A 9,046-nucleotide genomic window follows, 5' to 3' on the forward strand; every position below is an offset into this window, starting at 1 on the left:
GGAGGGGAGGGGAGGGATGTTCTGATCTGACACAAACTAGAGGAGCTAAGTTCAATGTCTGATTATTGACCTTCTGCAAAATTAATAGAAGGAGAGAGTCTATAATACCCCAAGCTGAATAAAGCTCAGCTACTCTCTACATAGACATATATTTATAAATAGATATATGCACACATGGATATAAATGGACATATTGATATATATGCACACATAGATCTAAATATGCATATGCATAAAATGTTTGCAGAAGGGAGAAGATGGTTCTTAGTCATACCATTCTGGCATACCAGAAAGTTGCTTGACTCTAACTTTCTCCCATGCTTGAAAGGGAATGTTGTCCCTATGGGAGTGGTCCAACCTGCTATCACACCACTCACTGAAGTTTCACATCTTCTAACCTATGGACAGCCAAGATCGTTGCAGAGTGTCATACAACTCTGTGTCCCTCTGGATAGGTAGGTGGAATGATGTAAGCTGAAAAGATATTATAGAATACACAGCATTTTCTGGTATAGTTCGTTTTTAAAAGTAGCCCTAGTGTGGACATGCTAAATGCCAAGGACAGCACAGTCAAGCTCAGAAGTTGTGTGGCTAGTAAAATGTCGTGGCAAATGCCAGAATTGGTTTTTTGATCAAATACTGAGGAGAAAAATAGAGGACCAAGTCTATTGGACCCCCAGTGGGCTTGCAAAGAGCTTGGAGGAAGGTGCAGGTTGGCCTCTACAGAGCACTGCAGAGCTATGGTGGACTAGATGCATTTCAAGCCTGGATTGATCTCTTTCCTCTCTCTGCTTATTTCACTGCAGAAAGCTAGCTGATAAGAAACCTGTTCCTGATAAGAAAAAGAATTAAGAGGGGATCTCTTCCACAGATCAGCTATCAGCTCATTTTAGTCTTCTACAGGAATTGGTCTCAGAGTCCTTTTAAAACCTTCTTCCCCATCAAATGTGCCTGCCTGGCTCTGGATGAAAGCCCAAACCTTAGTATTTAAGTTACTTAACTATTCAGGAGGGAATTGGAAGTAATTTTAGGATCCCATAACCAGCTCTGCCCCCAGTGACACTCATTATCTATTCCTGCTTTCAGGTCACAGGTACAAAGCAACTTAGTCTGGCTCCAAAATTTGCCATCTGGCATCTACCAAAAAAGTGAGAAACAGCAAATGCTGTGCAAGGACAGGTCACCGAGGGTAGAACACGGGCTCTGTGTTGATATCTGTCACAACTATAGCAGTCTCAGGCTTTCATGATGTAAGCAAAGATACTGGATGCTATCAGGGAGACGCTGATACTGCAGGTGGTGCTGGATTTACTTGTAGAGTTTACTTGTCATTAAGAGAGAGGTTAATTGTCCACCAGAGTACAAAGACTCTAATGACTATTTCCAATTATGTATGTCAGAAACAGTCTGTTCATGTGGGAAATTATTTATGGTTTCAGATCACTGAGGCTAGAAAATATGGAATAACAGAATCACAGACTCATTGGAATTGGAAGGGACCCCTGAAGACAATCTGGTCCAACACCCCTGCAATGAACAGAAACACCTACAGCTTAGTCAGGTTGCTCAGAACCCCATCCAGCCTCTCCTTGAATGTCACCAGGGATGGGGCATCCACCAGCTCTCTGGGCAATCTATATCATTTGTTGAATCTCAAACTTGGCAATAAACAAAAAGGAATGTCTAAAAGTCAGAGGAAAAACACAAGAAGCTCTCCCTATTCTCATTCAATTTAGCTAATCCTTTTGATCAGCACCTTTGAGATTTGCTGCCAATCAGGCACCCAAACAGCATTCATGGGTCAACTCTCCTTGACCTGAGTTCTCCCGAATGTGAAGATCATCAACCAATGTCTCCCATTTTGTTTCCTCCCCAAACTCCCCTCGCTGCTAAAAAACACTGGTGTCTCCTGAGTTTTGCAGTGATTCAACATGAGAGATAATACACTGTGTAGGACAACAGTACATCTGTGGGGTGACTTCCATCCTAATAAATAAAATGTGCTAGCAGTTGTTCTCAGTCTCCAAGGCCAACTGGCAAAGGTAGTCTGTGTAATTCAGTTTTTTTCCCCTCCAAAGCAGTGTGCTGCCTTCCAGACTGCATTCTGGTTTGTTATATTCAATAACAAAAATTCAGCCCTAATATTACGACTTTTCTTTACAAAGTCCAAAGGGGCAGAAGGGACAAATTCAAGGACAAAGCTGATGTGATACATTTATCTGTCTACTGAAGTGTAGCGTGAATACAGGACAAAGCTGTTTATCTCAAAACCACTTTGAAAAGATTGATCTTCAGATAGATCAATAGTCATCAACAAGGGTAATTCCCAAGTAAAATGCCAGGAGCTCACCTCAGTTACTCAATTTTTTTTTTTTATTTTGAGTAAGATACCTAGCTTCCTTCTAGACTTCTTCTGAGGTTCCATGTGAACATCAGGAATGTAGCTCTGGTACATGTTGTCCAAAGTAGTTGTGTATTCTTTCTCCTTAAAGATCTTTAGAAGTCACTTGGATGTGGGCCTGGGCACCTTACTGTAGGTGTCCTTACTTGATGAAGCTTTGCACCAGGTAGACCCAGAGGTTCCTGCAAGCCTCAGTCATTCTGTGATTCTGTGATTCTAGAGCTGATTTTAACGTATAGCAATAATATGTATGTGTGTATTTCCAATTCAGAGTATCTGAATGCAGACAAACAAGTAATTCCTTATTCATATTTTTCATTTGCCCATATATTATTTATCATTGAGTATCATTTATTAATGTGAATTTTAACAACGCATCCCAGACTGAGGATGAGGAACTGCATGTTCTAGGGAGTGACTGAGAGTGCAGAAAGTGCAGGGACAGTGAAGACTGGAGGGATCCATCCTTGATTCTTAGTGGTTCATAATGGTTATTCAGCATATCTGTGATCTTTTAGTGAGTGAGAAGAAGGATAGAGAGGAAATTCACAAGGTTTATTACTGACTCTGCTGGGTGACACCGAGTAGATGATTCCTGCATTTCCAGCAAATCCTTTTTTTTTTTGTTTGCAGAACATTTTGCACAGCGTTTGGAGAAACGTTGATGTGAAGCTCTTTAGAAATGCTGTGTTTTTGTTCTGCTATGGGAAAAAGCATTTGTGTTTGCTCAGCAATGAGCACAACAGGACTTTGATCCATGATTAAGCACCCAACTTCTGGCATGAGAGCAGGAACATATAACGAGGAGGATCTGAGCACTGCTCATACTCCCTTTATAACTGAAAGTATAGGTGACTCCTGTGACCTAAGAATTACATCCAGAATTATTACACAAAGACATCGCCTCTGGCATGAAATGTCAGTTTCTTCACACAACACACAGTTAAGCTGTGAAATTCTTGCCACAGGATGTTGCATAGACTTCAAGAGTTTGAAAAGTAATTGAATAATTTCCTGGGGGAGGAAAGAAGGGACTATAAATACAGGACTATCAAAGACAAAAACTCCACGTCTGTGTTGGAAGATTCTGGACCACAGACATTCAGACATGAGGAAAGTGCTCAAGGGGAATATATCACTGCATACTCGATCTGTTGTTATAACCTTTCCCACACACCTGCTCTTATTTCTTGAAGATATTGGATATGGGTTTGGGGGGATTTTATACTCATCTTGTGCAGATATGCTTATCTATATTCGTATGGTCACTCATGACCTGCAGGCATGGTGGGATACAGGGCAGGCCAGGAGTTAGGCTTCTTTGCCTTTTGCCTTTGCAGAGAGTGCACTTTTGGGATTGTCTCACCATTCAAAGTAATGAGTCATCATCTCTTCGTAGAACCTGGTCATCTCTTGTGTTAGCATTATGGAGAAAAATTCTGGGTTAACAGGTTCACAACTCACATGGGTTTTCCTTGTTAGCAAAGAGTGCTAAATATGGAGGCCTCTTCCAAAGTTGTCTTTGTGTCTGTAGGTACTTATGCCCCTTTGATATCTCAGTGCTTTGATGTCAGAGAAGATGGCAAACTCAGCCCTGCTCTAATCAATTGGTCTGTTAACAGGGGACAGTGACTCCATAGGTCCTAAAGAAGGATAAGAGAGTTCAAGATGCTTCATAATGGTTTGTGAAATCTACCAGCAGTGGGAATTGATACGAACACTACACTCAGGTATCTTGAACGTACACTTATGCTGGTTTTGAAAATTGAAGCTTATTAGAATGGATTTGAATGAACTAATCTGAACAGAAAATGAATGAACAGGAAACAAACAGTGAAATAAATCCCATCTTCACTTCACGTCTTGAGAGATGGAGACATGACCAGAAACATCATGACAAGGAATATCTCTTTAGCAAACCGCAAGTGGGCTAATTTCTGCAATGCTTAACATTTTAAAAGCTCACATGTGGATCCACAGGTTTCATTGGCAGCTACACTGACCCAGGGAGAGGCTGTCATGAGTGGTATTAACTAGGCGAAAATCAAGAGAAATTAGATGCAATGAGACCTAAAAATAAAATTTATCTGGGATAATTCAAGCTGAAGCTTCATATCCACTTAAAAAAGGAACATCTCATCCTGGATCTGTAGAGATCCAGAATAAATAAAACATTTAAGTCTGAGAATGCCATACATGACTTTTTTTTTTCTTTTTTTTCCCTAGAATGCCCAAGTGGGTGTCCTGGCAATTGCAAATCAATTATTAGTTAATCTCTTATCCTTTTCCAATTTCCGATAAAAAGAGGTACCACAAATTTACAAATGAATAGCAGTTCTTCATTCTAATTACTTCACTGATGCTTGTCCTTCCATCTTTTTCTGCTACTGCCAATCTTGTCTTTCACCTGCACTGCTATTCGTTGAGAGATGTACAATATTTAGATTGGCTATTAGGAAACATTTCTTTTCAGCAACAGTGGTGAAGTATTGGAACAGGCTGCCCAGGGAGGTGATGGGGTCACTTTCCCTGAAGGTGTTCAAGAAACATGGAGGTGTGGCATTGAGGGATGTGTTTTAGTGGGCATGGTGGTGATGGGTTGGTGGTTGGGCTGGATGATCTTTTCCAACTTTAATCATTCTATGTTTCTATGCAGTCTCTTCACCTTGCATCTACAAGGCACCTATCATCCTGTACACTTCTAGTACAGATTAGTGATTCTATCCCACCATAAGCAATTGTTGTGCCACGGTAGCAAAGCCACTTCTACAGAACACGATGATAGTAGCTTAACATCTATGCAGATAACACAGATTTTCAGTCTTTCACTCAGAGATGCCATCTGTCACTGGCACCATGTAAAAGAAATGTGCTCTGACACTCATCGCAGTACCTCTCTGAGAGTACAAAATTATCTTTTCACAGATGTGGCCAACTGTGTTTTGTGAGGAGACAGAAACACTCCAGGATAGGAACTCTGACAATCTAAAAATGAAATTCCTGATGACTTTGGCGTACTGTTTAAAAGGAGGAGATTTGTAGATTTTTTTTTACATTTTTAATGTCCCCAATTTAGACAGAAGTGGCATACAACTGTAAGTAAATATCACTATTTTTAAACAAACAAGAAGTTGCAGATTAAATCTGTCTTTGCTTAGCTTTGCACTTAGTAATTATTTTACCACTGTGCCTTTTGCATTATTTTCAGTTGAAATAATATGTGTCAGTTCCAGCTATATGCTAGGTGCAATGCAAACAAAACCCATAAAGACTACCCTGGCCCATATTCTAGGCAACCTTAGTCATGTCTGTGAAGCTGCCCTTGTAACTCCTGCTACCTAAGGAGATGTAAAAAAGGATTTTGAATTTAAGGAAGCCTGTTAATGTGCAGGATGAGTGGGAAGACTTTTTTTTGAGCTGAGAAAAGCCAAAGGGTTCTGTTCCTGCTCTGAGCAAAACTTTTTCCTGGTCTAACACATTCTTTTCCACAGCACTGGCATTTCCAAGAGCAGGTCTTTGAAAATCACATTTTCAATTACATCTTGTCTTCCACAAAATAGATTCTTTCATATCTAAAGGGGGCCTATAAGAAAGAAGGGGACAGATTCTTTAGCAGGGTCTGTTGTAACAGAACAAGAGGAAATGCTATCAAACTAAGAGGGGATTTAGACTGGATATAAGAAGAGGGTTGTTTATGATTAATGTGGTGAGCCACAGGCGCAGGTTGCTCAGAGTGATGGAGGATGCCTCATCCTTGCAGGCATTCAAGGTCAAACTGGATGGGGCTCTAATCCTCCTGACTGAGCTGAAAATGTCCATTTTCATTGCAGGGGAGTTGAACTAGATAACCTTTAAGGGTCCCTTCCAACTCAAATGGTTCTATGGTTCTGTGAAATCTTGCTTTGCTAGGCTTCTACTTTTTATTTTAGATTATTTGACATTTCTAGAACTGTAAAATCTGAGAAAAGTACCCAAATGTGCCCATCAAACTATTTATTTTTCCTCTTATATGTATGTGAATTCATGGAAATACTGAAGGAAAAACCCTGCAGATCTAGAACTAATCAACTCCCTTTGACATCCAGTCTTTGAGAAAATTTGTGCCAACAATTTCAGGTTTTAGGGGTGAAATGTGTAGCTTCTGCTACAGGAGAGTAGCTCTCACCTGTCCAGGAACATATTTTCTTCACATTTCCTTGAAAAATAATTTCTTATCCTCAGAAATAACAAATAAAACATAACAGTTTTTTTTTTATTTGTTCCTTTGAAAGTAAATACTATGACAAAGTGGCAAGAATTGTGTTAACAGATTTGAAGTTTGCATGTCTTCTAAATGCTTGTCATTTGTATGTTATAGCAGGGTAATAACCTGTAAGCAATTTCTACTATGCTCAGAAACAGATAAACACCTATTTGCTATGAGTTATTTCAAATGACATTCCATAAACTCTCAGCGATCCATCAGATCTCTCTAATGCACTGACTCCTCAGCTCATCCTTTTTTTGTGAAAAAGCATGAAATAAATAAATATTTGGGGTGAACTGAACGCTCGTGAGTGATTCCAATCATAGAATATCCTGAGAATCAAAGAATATCCCAAGTTGGAAGGGACCCATAAGGATCAACAAGTCCTACTCCAGTCTATAGCAACTGTAGGTAAAAGATGCCACTTAAGATCTGCTGAGAATTAAATCTCTGCTAATGATACCGATCGGTGACATCATTAAAATGTACTTCTAGGGTGGCCAAGGATGTCTCCATTCCTTATAGCCAGGGACACTCACTCCAGAGATGGATCATTTCAAACTGAGAGATTCCCAACAGATGTTTTTTTTCCCCGGAAGTAACTGCCCTACATGAGAAGGGGTAAGACTTTCAGGACAAAGGATATCTTTTCAAGCAGAAAACTTTGTAGCAGGCATTTTTCTCTCTGCCTCTACAGATCTGCTTTCTCAACGTCATAGAAATCAGAAGGAGTTGAGACTTTTTTCCTATCTTTCCTAAAAGCTTGGATAAAATCTCTGCAATGTACTTTACTCCTCTAGTAATACAGAAACTGGGGCCTTTGCACAGATAGGAAGATTTCTTTACAGCTCTGGAGCATTAGCAATGCTGAATGTATACAAGCAATATTTTTAGAGTCCTTGGATTTAACTACTGTTTCTGCTTCTATGCAAATTTCAAATCATAAATACAGGTCCACCTTCAATCAACACATTCTGATGAGTGTTTGTAGGACAGAGGAACTCACAAGGTTCAACTAGGACTGAAGCAAGAATCTGTCAGTGAAAAATAAAAGCCAGTCTCTTAAAATGATAACAACTTGATCACTGTTGATTGGGAGAAGTGTTATATCATTGCTTTCTGGGTGGGAAATGGAAACAGAGAGGCTATGTCTGTCCTGAACCAGCCCCAAGACTCCTGGAGTGAGTCAACCCAGTGTGTTCTCCACTTACACTCATTGGTTAGCCATTTCCATCATTGTGTGGCAGTGCCACTGGGCATCCTCATTGCCTCTTCCATGAGGAATCCACAGGGTTCTTGGAAAGTTGCTCTGACTCCATCTGTACCTGCTGGCTCAAAATCAACAAGGTAATCAAGATCAGTTTGAAGCCCAGGGCTATTCTTCTAACAGTGAGGTCTAAGAGGTGAGGTTCACTCAATGGCTGCTGCCAATAGAGAATAGGGACATGCATTCATATCATTATAGAGTAAGCCCACGTCAACTTGGACCATAGCATTTAGATTGCTGTGAGTCCTGAGATCCCTGGAGTGGCCCATAGCTGTTCTACGGTAGCATATAACAGAATCATGGAAACATAGAACTGTTAAGACTGAAAAAAACAATAAGGTCACTAAACCATATCCCTCAGTGCCACATCTACCTTTTTCTTGAAGACCTCCAGAGACAGTGAGCACCTCCCTATGCAAAACCGGTTAAGATTCATAAGTTCTAAAATTTTATTTGCTCATCTCCTGAAATACATCTGTGCCTTTCACTGTCCATCTCATATAAGCATAAACCTCAATTTTACCTAAGGATTTTACAGGTCTGCCTATTCTCCTATTCTGCAATCATCTGAATATTTTCCTCCCTTGGCAAAAAGAAGGCCAATCCAGCCACTGTTTTAGAAGGGGTTTCACTGGCTCCTTGCCTTTTACCTGGCTTTGTCTCCAAACAATGGTCTTGCTCAAAAGTCACACCCTTGGCAAAATGTATTATACAGACAGTGACAGACACAAGAAGGCTAGATTATGTTGTTAGCTGACAATTTAAGCAGCCCTTTTACTGCAGCTCTTAGCACCTATTATGGTTGCCAGGCACTGAGCAAGCTAAATCATAAAGATGCAAAGTGACTTGACAGCTCCAGAACTACTTCATACATTTGTTGGTGGGACTGGGGAAGCTGGTCCCTGCTGCTGAGCCACAGGAATACATTTCTTCCTAAGACTGAATGCTCTAGAAGGTTGGATATAAGGAAAAAAAATCTTTTCAAAGAGTGGTAATGCATTGGAACAGGCTGTCCAGCAAAGTGCTGAATTCACCATCCCTGAAGCTGTTCAAGAAAAGGGTAGTTGTGGTACTTGGAGACTTGGTTAGTGGCCATATCAGCCTCTGCTCCTCATCAAATGTACAATAAACA

At 40.3% G+C, this 9,046-nt stretch overlaps 1 long non-coding RNA gene across 1 annotated transcript; it reads right to left on the reverse strand.

Annotated features, from left to right (window-relative positions):
- Window positions 1–271: 271 nt before the first annotated feature.
- On the reverse strand, window positions 272–8,718 carry LOC109366900. The gene is made up of 3 exons (XR_002113592.2): window positions 8,565–8,718; window positions 7,859–7,975; window positions 272–474 (listed from the first exon to the last, which is right to left on the reverse strand). It is a non-coding gene; the product is annotated as an uncharacterized LOC109366900 (long non-coding RNA).
- Between the last annotated feature and the right edge of the window lie 328 nt (window positions 8,719–9,046).

Source organism: Meleagris gallopavo, chromosome 3 (genome assembly GCF_000146605.3).
Source record: "Meleagris gallopavo isolate NT-WF06-2002-E0010 breed Aviagen turkey brand Nicholas breeding stock chromosome 3, Turkey_5.1, whole genome shotgun sequence".
Taxonomy (NCBI): domain Eukaryota; kingdom Metazoa; phylum Chordata; class Aves; order Galliformes; family Phasianidae; genus Meleagris; species Meleagris gallopavo.